We start from the raw sequence: 19,634 nt of genomic DNA, 5'->3' as shown, positions 1-19,634 counted from the left end.
CCTCTCCCATCTCCTCGTTGGTTTTTAGGATCATATACCCACGTGGGTGATTGAAAGACGAACTGAGGTCCACACTCCAGTCGGTGGTGGTAATACACCTTAAAGTTGGTTGCCAACCACCATATAAACTCCAAAGAAGAGGAATAAGAAGCTATTACTAGACAAACTCTGTTTACCCTTTTATCTGTGGATTAATTGTCGGAGTAGAGGACATTGTGCATTTCAGGTAAAATAACAACCCAATGTTTATATCCCAGGACAAATTAGCTAGCAACAGCAAGCTAGCTAGCTTAATTGCCATAAATGTTTAATGCTTTTCGACTTGTCCCCAAATGAATATAGTTGGTTCAGAGTTCGTTTTGATATTTCAACCTGTGTGTCCTGATCGCGTCAGGTGTGGGTGGACAAAATCAACATGCGCGTGATAGGGCACACGCGCGAGCGGTTTGGCCAGTTAAGAGTTCCTACTGATCCAGAAAGCCTGGTTTGTGGACATTGGGGTCATAATCTCCGTACTGTAAAGAGAGAAAAACTGTTAAAATGTTATGGTCAGGCCAGGATTATATCCAATAGTTATAACATGACAGTATATCTCTATCTCGTTATAAAGTTTATGATGTGATGAAGTCACAGTATTGGAGAGATGAAGATATGAAGGAATCAAAATCAGTCAAAATGAAAGGGATCAGTCTTCCATCAACGAGGAGTCACATTTACTTTCAGCACACACACACCACAGCTCCCTGGTCATCAGGAAATGGTGTCATTTAAGATATCGCTCAGAAGTGATTGATAACTCATCATCGCTCCATAGGACATGAATAATACTAGACGAGAGAAGAAGGGAATGTTAAAGACCTTCAGTGGTGGTATCAAAATGATTAATTGACAGGGAAATGACCTCCCCCTTGGTTAGGGAAAACTGTGGTCGTTCCTTTATAATTCAGAAGGGGTGTGTGTGTGTGTGTGTCCGTCTGTCACACATTCAAGTTTGTCCTTTCTGGAATCTAGAATACATTGTGCGAGGGCAGCAGCAAGCAGCAGTAACATCATAGCTGGCTTCTCTCACTGCCACACGCAAGCTGCCATGGGACCGCTGGCCTGAGAAAAGGACTGCACTGCACTCGCTATTCTATGGCTTAGTTACTCAGACAGACCAGGACACTAGCTTCCAGACTGGTACAAAAGGGGCAATTCCACAGTAACAGAATGATGCCGAGACTGATTTTTCACTTAGATTTTTTGCTGTGGAATTGCCCAAAGGCCAAAGGCAATGGGTCTAAAATGAGTGTAAGATTGAGAGGCTGGGGAGACCTGATGATAATAGCTACTTCTCTTCAGTTTTTCAGCTCCACTTGGAGTTTGGTAACTAGGGAATCAGACTACTCGGTAACCTACTGGGTAAACAATGGTCCACTAAGATGTGTCAATTAATCAAAGCATCCATGACATCTGCCAGACCAGAAATGTAGACCACTGGATAGTAAAGACCAAATCAAATCAAATCAAATTGTGTTTGTCACATGCGCCGAATATAACAGGTGTGCTTACTTACAATACCTTAACCAACAATGCAGCATTTTGTTTTAAGTAAGAAAATGTTTGCAAAATAAACTAAAGTAAGAAAGAAAGTTACACAATAAAATAACAATAACGAGGCTATATACAGGGGGTACTGGTACCGACTCAATGTGGATAAGCTTATAACGTTAATCTGCTCCACCATTTTTTATTATCCTTTAAACTACTACTACTAGTTTGATGGTATCAATTGTCCCATTAACAATCACTCATATTAGCAAACTTATTTAATTTCAAACTTCACATTTCTCAACTATAGGCTACTTATCGTACGGAATGGTCGATGTCAATCATTTTCGGTTTATCGTCCCAGCCCTACTGGATCGGCCTTATATTTGTAACTGGTCGATCGCATTTCAGATCAATTCTGTGTATTCTATTCTACTCACACAGTGGGATTACAGTCCACTAACCACCCCCTTTCTCCAGTCCACTAACCACCCCCTCTCTCCAGTCCACTAACCACTCCTCTCTCCAGTCCATTTACATTTTAGTCGACGCTCTTATCCAGAGCGACTTACAGTTAGTAAGTGCATACATTATTATTTATTTTTTTGTCATACTGCCCCCCCGTGGGAATCAAACCCACAACCCTGGCGTTCCAACGCCATGCTCTACCAACTGAGCTACATCCCTGCCGGCCATTCCCTCCCCTACCCTGGACGACGCTGGGCCAATTGTGCGCCGCCCCAGACGCTGGGCCAATTGTGCGCCGCCCCATGGGTCTCCCGGTCGCGGCCGGCTACGACAGAGCCTGGATTCGAACCAGGATATCTAGTGGCACAGCTAGCACTGCGATGCAGTGCCTTAGACCACTGCGCCACTCGGGAGATATAGTCCACTAACCACCCCCACTCTCCAGTCCACTAACCAACCCTCTCTCCAGTCCACTAACCACCCCCTCTCTCCAGTCCACTAACCACCCCTCTCTCCAGTCCACTAACCACCCCTCTCTCCAGTCCACTAACCACCCCTCTCTCCAGTCCACTAACCACCCCCTCTCTCCAGTCCACTAACCACCCCTCTCTCCAGTCCACTAGCAACCCCCTTTCTCCAGTCCACTAACCACCCCTCTCTCCAGTCCACTAACCACCCCCTCTCTCCAGTCCACTAACCACCCCTCTCTCCAGTCCACTAACCACCCCTCTCTCCAGTCCACTAACCACCCCTCTCTCCAGTCCACTAACCACCCCTCTCTCCTGTCCACTAACCACCCCCTCTCTCCAGTCCACTAACCACCCCTCTCTCCAGTCCACTAACCACCCCCTCTCTCCAGTCCACTAACCACCCCCTCTCTCCAGTCCACTAACCACCCCCTATCTCCTGTCCACAAACCACCCCCTCTCTCCAGTCCACTAACCACCCCTCTCTCCAGTCCACTAACCACCCCTCTCTCCAGTCCACTAACCACCCCCCTCTCTCCAGTCCACTAACCACCCCCTCTCTCCAGTCCACTAACCACCCCTCTCTCCAGTCCACTAACCACCCCCTCTCTCCTGTCCACTAACCACCCCCTCTCTCCAGTCCACTAACCACCCCTCTCTCCAGTCCACTAACCACCCCCCTCTCCAGTCCACTAACCACCCCCTCTCTCCAGTCCACTAACCACCCCCCTCTCTCCTGTCCACTAACCACCCCCTCTCTCCAGTCCACTAACCACCCCTCTCTCCTGTCCACTAACCACCCCCTCTCTCCAGTCCACTAACCACCCCTCTCTCCTGTCCACTAACCACCCCCCTCTCTCCTGTCCACTAACCACCCCCTCTCTCCTGTCCACTAACCACCCCCTCTCTCCAGTCCACTAACCACCCCTCTCTCCAGTCCACTAACCACCCCTCTCTCCAGTCCACTAACCAACCCTCTCTCCAGTCCACTAACCACCCCCTCTCTCCAGTCCACTAACCACCCCCTCTCTCCTGTCCACTAACCACCCCTCTCTCCAGTCCACTAACCACCCCCTCTCTCCAGTCCACTAACCACCCCCTCTCTCCAGTCCACTAGTCACCCCTTACAGCCAGTGAGTGAACGCCTGGCCAGGCATCTGCCTGCGTTTTTTGCCGCAGCTGTTGCTTGAAATTCCTGTCAACGCGTCTCCGGATGAGGTGCCCCGCAGAATACCAAACAGCAGACAGAACCTCTCCTGCACTGCCCAGCACACACACAGACGTTCATTTACACTCACATACACTCACACCCAACGGACATGCAGGTTTATGCTCACTCTCGTACACACACACACACCCAGACATCCAGACGTGCATGCACACACACACACACACACACACACACACACACACACACCTTTCTGCTTCTTTTAATCCCTTTTTCGGTCTTTCCTCCCTTAGTCCCTCTCTATGTCTCTTGCATTCTAATGACTGTTTCTTCTACTAGGCTTTACACTGCTTATGTTGTCCTGTGGTCTCTGCTCTCGTTAAAAATCTGATGACAGATCTTAAGTCTGTATGATTTCCCTTATCTCAACCCTCATACCAGTTCTCGCCTCTTTCTCCCACTCCCTTCTCTCATATCCTCTTTACACACACATGCATCTGTCTCTACATCTGCATTGCTTGCTCTCTGGGGTTTAAGGCTGGGTTTCTGTATAAGCACTTTGTGACAACTGCTGATGTAAAAAGGGCTTTATAAATAAATGTGATTGACATACGCACGCACGCAAAAACCATATGTCGTCCTCTCCCCTTCCCTTCTCTGTCACCCTCCCTGCTCTCAGGATTGGGGGAACCACTCATTTAGAGACATTGAAGAGGTTCCAACAGAACAGGAAGATATCTCTGTGGCTCCTGAACACAAAGGAGAGGATTGCCTGCTACCAATGCTATAAAAGTAGAGGACTGCTTTCAACCCAGTCTTTCACCACCGCTACTATTTTAAGTTAAGAAAGTTATGCAGATGAACTCAAAGATACTTTTGTATATACAGTATAGTGTGTGTGGACACCCCTTCAAATTAGTGGATTCGGCTATTTCAGCCACACCCGTTGCTGACAGGTGTAAAAAATCGAGAACACAGCCTTGCAATCTCCATAGACAAACATTGGCAATAGAATGGCCCGTACTGAAGAGCTCAGTGACTTTCAACGTGGCAAAGCTGTCATCAAGGCAAAGGGTGGGCTATTTGAAGAATCTCAAATATAAAATATATTTAGATTTGTTTAACACTTTTTTGGTTACTACATGATTTCATATGTGTTATTTCATAGTTTTGATGTCTTCACTATTATTGTACAATGTAGAAAATAGTAAAAAAAATAAAGAAAAACCCTTGACTGAGTAGGTGTTCTAAAACTTTTGACCGGTAATATATAAATATATATATATATATATATATATATATATACAGTATATGAAATATGACCTCACTACAGATAATCAAAGCGGACTGCTGACTCAGAGAGAACAGGTTCCTGGTCCGTGTTTCTGCCGTTTCCAGTAACACTTCTACAGTGCGGAGAGGAGAGCAGGCCTGATCTGATTTGTGGATAATACATGGTATGTGTCCCAAATAGCACCCTATTCCCTATATAGTTCACTACTTTTGACCAGAGACATATGGCACCTGGTGGTCAAAAGTAGTGCACTATAAAGGGAATAAGGTGCAATTTGGGAAACAGGCATGGTTGACAGTCGGCATCTCTCACCTACAGGCTCCTAAATTAACATTGGAAGTGAGGCGTGGGCACTCAGCCAACAAGCCCTCGGAGATGAATCAGTGGTTTCTCTGGAGGAGCTCTGGGTGCCTGGAAAAACCTACACCTTGTTTCACAGAATCCCTTTTGGGGGAATCTGGTGCAATCCTATCCTTCAGCAGAATGGTGAGGGGATGTCATTAACTTCATTTGAAGAGTCTTTCTTTTGTAATTTTTCATCAGGGCTTTCAATTAACAAATGATGGCTGGCTGGATGGATGGATGGATGGATGGATGGATGGATGGATGGATGGATAGACAGATGGTCAGACGAACAGCGAATGGAATGGACAGACAGGTTTAGTGATTAGAGAGTTAGTGTGATACTAACCTTGGCCTGGATGGCATAGAAGCCCAGCAGCACTGAGGCTTCAGGAGGGCAGTAGATCTCCTCTTCCAGGATCTTATCTTTACCTGAATGGAAACAAACACAGAGATTCACAAAATTGGACCTAATAATGTCCTTATAGGCCTACTCCATTTTACTTCCCCTTGTAGGGTATCAACTCTCCTCTCCCCCACTTTCATATTCCTCAACTGAATTTGGCAACACTGGAACATAGGAACCATTGATTTATTCAACCTTTCTTTTGCCAGGTAAGTGATTGAGGAAAAACACATTTTAAAAACAGTTAACAAACGTTTTTAGTAGTTTTTCATGTAGGCCTATAGTATGTCATGCACAGATGCTGTAATCTCAGGATGGTGATTGGAATCTCTATGTTGCTTTAAAGCAGTCATCCAATTTGCTGTTAGTACCGATGAAACTTTCAATTTTTTGCCATATCGGTTTCACTGTGTGAAATTCCTATTGAAGTCTTTCATACGGCAGGAAAAATTACCGTTGGCAGCTTATCTATCACTGCTACTGTAGGCAAAATTTAAAGTTTAGGCATTTAGCAGATGCGCTTATCCAGAGCAACCTACAGTAGTAAGTGCAAAAATTTTTGTACTTTCTCATACTGGTCCACTGTGGGAATCAAACCCACAACCCTGACATTGCAAGCACCATGCTCTACCAACTGAGACACACAGGAACAATAAATAAGATAGAGTCAGTAGAGCCACATGCAGACCCATTAGTCCTTGAGCCAAGGACTGTGAGCCCAAGCCAACTGCATTTCATTTGCTCATGGTTAAACTACTCTAAGAGAGTCAGCTTACTAGTAAACAGAGCAAAATGACAAGGGCTAAACGCAGTATAAAGATGACCAAGAAATACCAGTCCAGCACTGCCACAGAGTAATGTCCCTACAAGTTCCCTTAACTCATCTCCCGTGCAACTATTCAACAAGTTGTTTCTGTAGGCTAAATGAGAACGTGTTCTCAGTCAACTTACCAGGTAAAGTAAGAGTTAAATAAACAAACTCCAAGCACTTTCTATCTATGGCCAGGGATTATTATAGCGCAATCACTCTTCAAGCTAATTTAATTCAGCCACAAACTAACAAGACAAGGCGGTGGACAGGGTCCGGACCAATAAAGTACAAGGCGACAAAGAGAGATTGAACCCCCTGAAACGCTCCTTCGAGCTTTGAATTTATTTCATTTGCAAAACCAGTCATGCAGCCTGGTCTGTCATGAACTAACAAGGGGTCTACAGGCTGAGGTGACAGACCCAATCTCGGGGAGCTAGAAGGCAGGCAGCTGGAGGAGGCTGAGAGCAGGCTGAAGAGAGGCTGGGGCGAGGCTGGGGTGAAGCGAGGCTGGGGAGAGGCTGGGGTGAAGCGAGGCTGGGGCGAGGCTGGGGTGAAGCGAGGCTGGGGCGAGGCTGGGGTGAAGCGAGGCTGGGGCGAGGCTGGGGTGAAGAGAGGCTGGGGCGAGGCTGGGGCGAGGCTGGGGTGAAGCGAGGCTGGGGCGAGGCTGGGGTGAAGAGAGGCTGGGGCGAGGCTGGGATGAAGAGAGGCTGGGGCGAGCCTGGGGTGAAGCGAGGCTGGGGCGAGGTTGGGGTGAAGCGAGGCTGGGGCGAGGCTAGGGTGAAGAGAGACTGGGGCGAGGCTGGGGTGAGACTGGGGTGAAGCGAGGCTGGGGCGAGGCAGGGATGAAGCGAGGCTGGGGCGAGGCTGGGGTGAAGCAAGGCTGGGGCGAGGCTGGGGTGAAGTGAGGCTGGGGCGAGGCTGGGGCGAGGTTGGGAGGAGAGCAGGCAGTGTGTGTGTCCCAAATGGCACCCTATTCCCTAAAAAGTGCACTATAGGGTAAAGGCTGTCATTTGGCATGCAGACAGAGAGACAGGGATGGTGATGTATTCTGATAAGCAGTAATCGGCTGTGATGACACCATCTGAGCGGAGGAGAACTGGTAGCTCCCACATCATCTGAATTAAAGAGACTAATAAGGAGACAAGCTTTACAAGGCATTTAGTCATTTGGATTCTTGTCCATTTTCCTTTGAGCAGCATCCATTTTTAATTTTTATTGTTGTTAATTTGCCGCCTGAATGTTATAGGCTTTAAGAGCCGGGCCTCTAAACCGTTTTCTTTGTGGCAGGCGATTTCTCTCTTTAAAAGCACTACATCGCCTCCTAAATGCTTTAAAACAGATCAAATAATTTTTGTCGCATGCTTCGTAAACAACATGTGTAGACTAACAATGAAATGTTTAGACATTGCAGAGAATGACAATACAGAAATAATAGAATAATAATAACACAAGGAATAAATACACAATGAGCAACAATAACTCGCCTATATGCACACGGCACAGGAGGTTGGTGGCACCTTAATTGGGGAGGACGGGCTCGTGGTAATGGCTGGAGCAGAATAGGTGGAATGGTATCAAATACATCAAACACATGGTTTGATGCCATTTAATTCGCTCTGTTACAGTCATTATTATGAGCCGTCCTCCCTTCAGCAGACTCCACTGAAACAAGTTGTACCAGTACTGAGTCAATGTGCAGGGGTAGAAGGTAATTGAGGTCGATAAGTTCATATACAGCTATGGAAAAAATTAAGAGACCACTGCAAAATTATCAGTTTCTCTGGTTTTACTATTTATAGGTATGTGTTTGGGTAAAAATAACATTTTTGTTTTATTCTATAAACTACTGACAACATTTCTCCCAAATTCCAAATAAAAATATTGTCATTTAGAGCATTTATTTGCAGAAAATGACAACTGGTCAAAATAACAAAAAGATGCAGTGTTGTCAGCCCTCGAATAATGCAAAGAAAATAAGTTAATGTTAATTTTTAAACAACACAATACTAATGTTTTAACTAAGGAAGAGTTCAGAAATCAATATTTGGTGGAATAACCCTGATTTTCAATCAGAGCTTTCATGCGTCTTGGCATGCTCTCCACCAGTCTTTCACATTGATGTTGGGTGACTTTATGTCACTCCTGGCGCAAAACTTCAAGCAGCTCGGCTTTGTTTGATGGCTTGTGACCATCCATCTTTAACTTGATCACATTCCAGAAGTTTTCAATGGGGTTCAGGTCTGGAGATTGGGCTGGCCATGACAGGGTCTTGATCTGGTGGTCCTCCATCCACACCTTGATTGACCTGGCTGTGTGGCATGGCACATTGTCCTGCTGGAAAAAACCAATCCTCAGAGTTGGGGAACAATGTCAGAGCAAAAGGAAGCAAGTTTTCTTCCAGGACAACCTTGTACGTGGCTTGATTCATGCGTCCTTCACAAAGACAAACCTGCACGATTCCAGCCTTGCTGAAGCACCCCCTGATCATCACCGATCCTCCACCAAATTTCAAAGTAGGTGCGAGACACTGTGGCTTGTAGGCCTCTCCAGGTCTCCGTCTAACCATTAGATGACCAGGTGTTGGGCAAAGCTGAAAATTGGACTCATCAGAGAAGGTGACCTTACTCCAGTCCTCTACGGTCCAATCCTTATGGTCTTTTGCAAACCTCAGCCTGGCTCTTCTTTGCTTCTCATTGATGAAGGGCTTTTTTCTAGCTTTGCACAACTTCAGCCCTGCCCCTAGGAGCCTGTTTCGAACCGTCCTCGCGGTGCACTTCACCCCAGCTGCCGTTTGCCATTCTTTTTGTAGGTCACTTGATGTCATCCTACGGTTGTTGAGCGACATTCGAATTAGTTGGCGGTCATCCCGGTCAGTAGAGAGTCATTTCTTCGCCCTCTGCCTGTCTGTAGCTTTGTTGTCCCCAATGTCTGCTGCTTGACCTTGTTCTTATGAACCGCCGTCTTTGAAATTTTAAGGATGGAAGCAACCTGACGCTCACTGTATCCTTCTGCCAGTAAAGCCAGAATTGAACCCTTTTTCTCCTCACTCAAAACTTTCCTTTTCAACTCTTTTGGCATGGTCAATAGTTATTTTTTGATTAATATTACTTTTGAGGTACTATTAGCACTGTTTTTGCCATCCAGCTGGTCCTATTGCAAGAGGATAGTGATGACCACAGCAGTGGTTTTTATACTTTTCCTCGTTAAATAAGATTTGGTTCAGGTGATCACCTAATCAGTACCTAATTCAATAGAATTAGGTGTGCCTGTGTTGGAATTCAACAGACACTGGAATGGAATGGCTGTCATACATGTAGAGATGCTGATTTAAGAAAAATTTGCAGTGGTCTCTTAATTTTTCCACAGCTGTAGGTAAGGATAAAGTGGCTAGATAGTCCAGGTAGCTAGTGGTTAACTATTTAACTACACTGAACAAAATTATAAAGGCAACATGCAACAATTTCAAAGATTTTACTGAGTTACAGTTCATATAATGAAATCAGTCAATTGAAAAAAATTCATTAGGATTTCACATGACTGGGAATACAGATACGCATCTGTTGGTCACAGATACCTTAACAAAAATGTAAGGGCATGGATCAGAAAACCAGTCAGCATCTGGTATGACCACCATTTGACTCATGCAGCGCGACACATTTCCTTCGCATAGAGATAATCAGGCTGTTGATTGTGGCCTGTGGAATGTTGTCCAACTCCTCTTCAATGGCTGTGCGAAGTTGCTGGATATTGGTGGGAACTGGAACACGCTGTCGTACACGTCGATCCAGAGCATCCCAAACATGCTCAATGGGTGACATGTCTGGTGAGTATGCAGGCCATGGAAGAACTGGGACATTTTCAACTTCCAGGAATTGTGTACAGATCCTTGCGAAATGCGGCCGTGCATTATCATGCTGAAACATGAGGTAATGGCGGCGGATGAATGGCACGACAATGGCCCTCAGGATCTCGTCACGGTATCTCTGTGCATTCAAATTGCCATCGATAAAAGGAATATGTGTTCGTTGTCCGTAGCTTATGCCTGCCCAAACCATAACCCCACCGCCACCATGGGGCACTCTGTTCACAACGTTGACATCAGCAAACCGCTCGCCCACGCGATGCCATCTGCCAGGTAGAATTTAAATCAGGATTCATCCGTGAAGAACACACTTCTCCAGCGTGCCAGTGGCCATCGAAAGTGAGCATTTGCCCACTGAAGTCGGTTACGAAGCTGAACTGCAGTCAGGTCAAGAGACTTGTGAGGACGGCGAGCACGCAGATGAGCTTCCTTGAGACGGTTTTTTACAGTTTATGCAGAAATTATTTGTTTGTGCAAACCCACAGTTTCATCAGATGTCCAGATGGCTGGTCGGAGACGATCCCGCAGGTGAAGAAGACAGATGTGGAGGTCCTGGGCTGGCGTGGTTACACGAGGTCTGCGGTTGTGAGGCCGGTTGCACGTACTGCCACCTGTGTAATGATCATGCTGTTTAATCAGCTTCCTGATATGCCACACCTGTCAAGTGGATGGATTATCTTGGCAAAGGAGAAATGCTCACTAACAGGGATATAAACACATTTGTGCACAACATTTGAGAGAAATAAGCTTGTTGTGCATATGGAACATTTCTGGGATCTTTTATTTCAGCTCATGAAACATGGGACCAACACTTTACATGTTGCGTTTATATTTTTGGTCAGTATATTTAGCAGATTTATGGCTTGGGGTTAGAAACTGTTCAGGGTCTTGTTGGTTCCAGACTTGGTGCATCGGTACCCCTTGCCGTGCAATAGCAGAGAGAACAGTCTATGACTTGGGTGGATGAAGTCTTTGACAATTATTAGGGTCTTCCACCGCCTGGTATAGAGGTCCTGGATGGCAGGGAGCTCGGCCGTACGCACTACCCTCTGTAGCGCCTTGCCGTCAGATGCCAAGCAGTTGCCATACCAAGCGGTGATGCAGCCAGTCAAGATGTTCTCAATGGTGCAGCTGTATAACTTTTTGTGGGATCTGAGGGCCCATGCCAAATATTTTCAGCGTCCTGAGGGGCAAGAGGTGTTGTCGTGCCTTCTTCACGACTGTGTTGATGTGTGTGGACCATGATAATACCTTAGTTATGTGGACACCGAGGAACTTGAAGCTCTCGACCCACTCCACTACAACCCTGTCAATGTGGATAGTGGCATGCTCAGACCTCAGTTTCCTGTAGTCCACTACCAGCTCATTGTCTTGCACACGTTGAGGGAGAGGTTGTTGTCCAGGCATCACACTGCCAGGTCTCTGACCTCCTCCTATAGTCTGTTTCATCGTAGTCGGTTATCAGGTCAACCACTGTCGTGTCGTCAGCAAACATTTTTTTTAGAGGGTAGATCAGCTTTAATATTGCAGATAGATTGTGGCTTCTATCAATGTAATTGTCTGCATCATTTCCAATCCCCCATTTATTTTTGGGGTATATATACAATGCATTCGGAAAGTATTCAGACCCCTTGACTTTTTCCACATTTTGTTACGTTACAACCTTATTCTAAAACTGATGAAATTGTGTTTTACCTTCATCAATCTACACACAATACCCCATAATGATGAAGCAAAAACAGGTTTCTATAAATGTTTGCAAAACTGAAATATCACATTTACATAAGTATTCAGACCCTTTACTCAGTACTTTGTTGAAGCACCTTTGGCAGTGATTACAGCCTAGAGTCTTCTTGGATATGATGCTACAAGCTTGGGGAGTTTCTCCCATTCGTCACTGCAGATCCTCTCAAGCTCTGTCAGCTTGGATGGGGAGCGTTGCTGCACAGCTATTTTCAGATCTCTCCAGAGATGTTAGATCGTGTTCAAGTCCGGGCTCTGGCTGGGCCACTCAAGGACATTCAGAGACTTGTCCCAAAGCCACTCCTGCATTTTCTTGGCTGTGTGCTTAAGGTTGTTGTCCTGTTGGAAAGTGAACCTTCGCCCCAGTCTGAGGTCCTGAGTGCTCTGGAAAAGGTTTTCATCAAGGATGTCTCTGTACTTTGCTCCGTTCATCTTTCTCTCTATTCTGACTAGTCTCCCAGTACCTGCCACTGAAAAACATCCCCACAGCATGATGCCAGGTTTCCTCTAGACATGACGCTTGGCATTCAGGCCAAAGAGTTCAAACTTGGTTTCATCAGACCAGAGAATCTTGTTTCTCATGGTCTGAGAGTTGTTTAGGTGCCTTTTGGCAAACTCCAAGCGGGCTGTCATGTGCCTTTTACTGAGGAGTGGCTTTCGTCTGGCCACTCTACCATAAAGGCCTGATTGGTGGAGTGCTGCAGAGATGGTTGTCCTTCTGGAAGTTTCTCCCATCTCCACAGAGGAACTCTAGAGCTCTGTCAGAGTGACCATCGGGTTCTAGGTCACCTCCCTGACCAAGGCCCTTCTCCCCCGATTTCTCAGTTTGGTTGAGAGAATACCAAGAGTGTGCAAAGCTGCCATCAAGGCAAAGGGTGGCTATTTAAAGAATCTCAAATATATTTTGATTTGTTTAACACTTTTTTGGTTATTACATGATTCCATGTGTGTTATTTCATAGATTTGTTGTCTTCACTATTATTCTACAATGTAGAACCACAAGCTCAGATGTTCAACAGTTATTCCATCCCCGAGCCCAACTCAAGAGAAGACTTGATGTGCGAATGCATAGACAGTTGTAGCTGTTTGAGAAGGCATACAAAATTGAGCAAGAATGGGGAGATTTGATTAACCAATGTAAAGTCCTAGCTGATGGAGCTCAGATACACCCCTTTCCCCTGAAACACACACACGCTGGTCCCCCGTTGTGACCATTTTCCCAAGCATCTCTGAACAGTCAAAGCTTTTAATTATTTTGTACTGACAGGGCCACAATAATTTGCCCCCTCTCTGATTGTCAGAGTTTGACCCCCTCCCCATGGATTACTGCAGCTAGTGTTGCCAGCACTCCCCACTACCTGGGGAATTCCCCCCGGCTAGGTACAAGGTCGTCAATGTTCTCATTAGCAGCTTTGAGAAATTCCTTTTATATTATGCTCACGCACCCGGGGGCTTTGGCTTGGTTGGACCAACCCTGTCAGACAGGCTCAGACTCTTGAGGGGGCGGTACTGCTTTAGTGGGTCTCTGACCGCATTTATCTTTCTGTCTTGGCTGCGTACAGACCACTTGCAGTAGGCCTATAAAACAGATAAGGACTTCTCCTTAGTGTGTGGGTCGCTCAAGTGGGTGTCTAGGGTATAGGGTTGGGGACCGTTCCATCATGACAGGACAATGAATTAATAAACAATATTTGTAATTTATTGAAAACTTCTCTGTCACAACACCTGCTCGCAGACAAACATGGGCTCTGGCATTTGCAGCCATTTTCCTTTTTCACTCACTTAACTCCACACTTGTCCAAACACAAAAACACACACCCCACCTTCCATAACAATACACCCGCACATACCCACATACTGTGCCTTCTATGTCCTCTGTTTGCTGTGTGTTTATCTCTACCATGTTGATTCCTACCTAACTTCAGGCTTTTGAGTACTTTCGTGTTCCAGTTCCTTATATTTGAAGATGTATTATTTCAATAATTGTCCTTTCTTCTAATGCTGTCTTTTATCTATTTATAAATACTGTAAATAGAAAGTCAAAAACTAACTAAACATTCCCTAACTTGAATGATAAAGTGTATTTGTAGTTTTTATTTATAAATTGTTATATTTGATTGTTTTCCAGTTTTTTATTACAATCCCTACCATGGATAGTGTTGGTTGTTCCGTTATTCCACTCCTCTATGGGAACTTTGTATTATTTAGAATAGCCATGGAGCAGTCTTGGCGTATCGGCAAGTTGGTTATCATGGTTTATCGACTACGAAAGCTGAACGTTTCCCTTTAAGTCTATTCACCTTGAAGAGTGGTACATAACTTTGTGCCGTTCTGCAATTGCCTTCGGAAACGGATCATTCATGCTTATTTTCGTGCCAGCGAGTCTTTTCCCCAGGCTTTTAACCATTCTTTTATCTTTAAAGAATGCAAATTGGGCGCTCGTATCGCTGTCCTCTCTGTCCGAAACTATGTACACGTTCAAGTTTGAGTTTGTCGACATTATTGCCTGGGATCTGTAGCGCTTTAACCAGGAATTCTTTCACAACACTCTCTGGATCTTCACCCTCATTCTCTTTAATACCGGTAAGTACCAGATTTTTCTCGCATAGATCTAGTCTGTATTTCAAGTAAAGCTTCTCTCAGATTCTCTTTTTAAAGTTCTTTAAGGTCCGTTAAGGTCCGTTTCAGTAGTATTGACGACACTTTTTAGCTTGTTTGTTTGTTTCTCCACTGTCACAGCTTTTTTGTCACTCATCTTGAGGCTCGCCTTCAACTCCTTTATGTCTTTACTGACTAGTTCAAGTTTGCCCAGTTTATCATTTAGCAAGTCAGTTTCTACACTTACCGTTCCAGGTGGTGAAAAGCAGAAATCGTCTGTGTCAGTCGAGGAGTCTCATTTTCTTTTAGGGATTGGTTTTCTATGCTTACTCTCTGACATGTTTAGGTGTTGACTGTGTTGGTAATATTGGTCAATACATTTCTCTAGCCTTATAATTTGTTTTGTGTTGTTATCCAGATTTAAGGTTATTGCCCACGAGTATGTGGAGTGAAGTGCTAATATTTAGTCCGATTTACAGATATTGAATATTATGTTTTTATCTCGAGGCATTCAGTCCACCATTGTTCTCTAGGCTACTTTTGTCAGCAAAACTTAATGATGGTGTTGGAGTCGTGTGCGGCCACGCAGTTGCGAGTGACCAGGGAGTACAGGAGGGGACTAAGCACGCACCCCTGCAGGGCCCCCGTGTTGAGGGTCAGCATGGCAGATGTGTTGTTGCCTACCCTCACCACCTGGGGGCGGCCTGTCAGGAAGTCCAGGATCAAGTTGCAGAGGGAGGTGTTCAGTCCCAGGTTCCTGAGCTTAGTGATGAGATTGGAAGGCACTATGGTGTTGAACGCTGAGCTGTAGTCAATGAACAGCATTCTCACGTAGGTGTTCCTTTTGTCCAGATGGGAAAGGGCAGTGTGGAGTGCAATAGAGATTGCGTCATCTGTGGATCTGTTGGGGCGGTATGCGAATTGAAGTAGGTCCAGGATGTCTGGGATGATGGTGTTGATGTGAGCCATGACCAGCCTTTCAAAGCATTTCATGGCTACAGATGTGAGTGCTACGGGGCGATAGTCATTTAGACAGGTTACCTTGGCGTTCTTGGGCACAAGGACTATGGTGGTCTGCTTGAAATGTAGGTATTACATACTGGGTCAGGGAGAAGTTGAAAATGTCAGTAAAGACTCTTGCCAGCTGCTCAGCGCATGCTCTGAGTACACATCCTGGTAGTCCGTCTGGCCCCGCGGCCTTGTGAATGTTAACCTATTTAAACGTCTTACTCACATTGGCTATGGAGAGCGAGATCACACAGTCGTCCAGAACAGCTGGTGTTCTCATGCATGGTTCAGTGTTGCTTGCCACGAAGCGAGAATAGAAGGAATTTATCTCATCTGGTAGGCTCGCATCACTGGGCAGCTCAGAGCTAGGTTTCCCTTTGTAATCTGTGATAGTTTGCAAGCTCTGCCACATCCAACGAGCATCAGAGCCGGCATAGTAGGATTCGATCTTAGTCCTGTATTGACGTTTTGACTGTTTGATGGATCATCGGAGGACGAAGCAGGATTTCTTATAAGCATCTGGATTAGTGTCCCGCTCCATGAAAGTGGCAGCTCTAGCCTTTAGATCAGTGTGGATGTTGCCTGTAATCCATGGCTTCTGGTTGGGATATGTACAGTACCAGTCAAACGTTTGGACACATCTACCCATTCAAGGGTTTTTCTTTATTTTTACTATTTTCTACATTGTACAATAATAGTGAAGACATCAAAACTATGAAATAACACATATGGAATCATGTAGTAAGCAAAAAAGTGTTAAACAAATCAAAATATATGTATATTTGAGATTCTTCAAATAGCCACCCTTTGCCTTGATGACAGCTTTGCACACTCTTGGCATTCTCTCAACCAGCTTCATGAGATAGTCACCTGGAATGCATTTCAATTAACAGGTGTGCCTTCTTAAAAGTTAATTTGTGGAATTTATTTCCTTCTTAATGGGTTTGAGCCAATCAGTTGTGTTGTGACAAGGTAGGGGTGGTATACAGAAGATAGCCCTATTTGGTAAAAGACCAAGTCCATATTATGGCAAGAAAAGCTCAAATAAGCAAAGAGAAACGACAGTACATCAGTACTTTAAGACATGAAGGTCAGTCAATCTGGAAAATGTCAAGAACTTTGAAAGTTTCTTCAAGTGCAGTCGCAAAAACCACAGCTGCCGACTTGTTGAAGTAGAAATCTTCATCCAAATGAAGGTTAATTATTGCTGTTCTGATGTCCAGAAGCTGTTTCCGGTCATAGGTAATGATGGCGGAACTATTATGTACCATATTTTTTCAGATCAACGTTTTTTTTAAACACACAAAATAGCTGAATTCGTAAGACGGCAGCTACCCACTGCAGTGCCATCTTTTATATATTGATTAAGGACTGAACATGTTTTTACTCATATCCATCCTATTTCGAGATAAGTACGCTCCTGCATTCCAAAACTGAGGACAGACAGATTTAAGAAGAAAAAAAGGCATTGCTGTCATTAGTGGTGTAACAAATCCAGAACAATGGATGATGAGACATGATGAGACTGCATGGACAGGACATGATGAGACTACATGGACAGGACATGATGAGACTGTGTGGACAGGATATGATGAGACCGCGTGGACAGGACATGATGAGACTACATGGACAGGACATGATGAGACTACATGGACAGGACATGATGAGACTACATGGACAGGCTATGATGAGACTGCATGGACAGGCTATGATGAGACCGCGTGGACAGGACATGATGAGACTGCGTGGACAGGATATGATGAGACTACATGGACAGGACATGATGAGACTGCGTGGACAGGCTATGATGAGACTACATGGACAGGACATGATGAGACTGCGTGGACAGGCTATGATGAGACCGCGTGGACAGGACATGATGAGACCGCGTGGACAGGATATGATGAGACCGCGTGGACAGGCTATGATGAGACAGCGTGGACAGGATATGATGAGACTGCATGGACAGGATATGATGAGATGCTACAGAGACAATGGTTCCTAGGAAACCAAGCCCAATAACCAGAGCTCTTAACACCTAATGGGTCATTGATAAATGTGGCCAGTTGAGCTCTTAACAACTAATGGGTAATTGATAAATGTGGCCAATTGAGCTCTTAACACCTAATGGGTAATTGATAAATGTGGCCAATTGAGCTCTTAACACCTAATGGGTAATTGATAAATGTGGCCAGTTGAGCTCTTAACAACTAATGGGTAATTGATAAATGTGGCCAGTTGAGCTCTTAACACCTAATGGGTCATTGATAAATGTGGCCAGTTGAGCTCTTAACAACTAATGGGTAATTGATAAATGTGGCCAATTGAGCTCTTAACACCTAATGGGTAATTGATAAATGTGGCCAATTGAGCTCTTAACACCTAATGGGTAATTGATAAATGTGGCCAGTTGAGCTCTTAACAACTAATGGGTAATTGATTAATGTGGCCAGTTGGCTCTTAACACCTAATGGGTATTTGATCAATGTGGCCAGTTGAGCTCTTAACACCTAATGGGTATTTGATCAATGTGGCCAGTTGAGCTCTTAACACCTAATGGGTCATTGATAAATGTGGCCAGTTGAGCTCTTAACACCTAATGGGTCATTGATAAATGTGGCCAGTTGAGCTCTTAACACCTAATGGGTCATTGATAAATGTGGCCAGTTGAGATCTTAACACCTAATGGGTCATTGATAAATGTGGCCAGTTGAGCTCTTAACAACTAATGGGTAATTGATAAATGTGGCCAATTGAGCTCTTAACACCTAATGGGTAATTGATAAATGTGGCCAATTGAGCTCTTAACACCTAATGGGTAATTGATAAATGTGGCCAGTTGAGCTCTTAACAACTAATGGGTAATTGATTAATGTGGCCAGTTGGCTCTTAACACCTAATGGGTATTTGATCAATGTGGCCAGTTGAGCTCTTAACACCTAATGGGTATTTGATCAATGTGGCCAGTTGAGCTCTTAACACCTAATGGGTCATTGATAAATGTGGCCAGTTGAGCTCTTAACACCTAATGGGTCATTGATAAATGTGGCCAGTTGAGCTCTTAACACCTAATGGGTCATTGATAAATGTGGCCAGTTGAGCTCTTAACACCTAATGGGTCATTGATAAATGTGGCCAGTTGAGCTCTTAACACCTAATGGGTCATTGATAAATGTGTAAAGAACTAGGTCTGCATACTGCTGAAGCTCCCAAATCACAGCTTTATTGACAACGTTTCGATTCCGAAACGGATCTTCATCAGGTCAAACAAACTGAGTGCTCACATCCCAAAATATACACATTTCACCTCACATGACCATTACGCACATGACTCTTGGTGGGCGTGGAAACAATTCAATGCACTTTTGTGGACAATCAATCATAATTAATTACAGAGCTACATATGGTCATAAAGGAGTATATACATTAAAATGGGTTCAAGTTCAAACCTAGGCAACAGTAAAAAAGATTATGTTGGAATACCCACCCATATGACCGTTACGCACAGGAGGTGCGGTGGCCGTAGATATAATTCCAGTGACCTATTTCAAAAACAACTTGTGTATCTCTAATAATGGGATATCAATGAGATGGGCACATGTTGTAGTTACAGAATCTAATATACATGTACAAAATGTAGTAGGAGACCTGGAAGGAAAGACAAATCAACGTGACATATTCATGTAAGAAATGGTCTGATATCAAACTCTTGGTTCTGACCTTTAGGATACATGGTGCACAAACAGTGGATCCAATACAATTCTCTTCTCAATAATAGATTATCAGTATCTCCCCCCATTCCTAGGAGTCTTAACATGTTCGTTACCAATGTATCTCAGAGAGCTAATATTGTGATGAGCCTCCATGAAATGCGCAGCCACAGGGTTTCTCTGGTCAAGGGTCCTGATATTACTCCTGTGTTCTGCTATCCTTGTTT

The sequence above is a fragment of the Coregonus clupeaformis genome, chromosome 18, assembly GCF_020615455.1.
Source record: "Coregonus clupeaformis isolate EN_2021a chromosome 18, ASM2061545v1, whole genome shotgun sequence".
In the NCBI taxonomy this organism is placed as follows: Eukaryota; Metazoa; Chordata; class Actinopteri; order Salmoniformes; family Salmonidae; genus Coregonus; species Coregonus clupeaformis.
The sequence above is the reverse complement of the archived record's forward strand: the minus strand, read 5'-3'. Positions refer to the sequence as shown.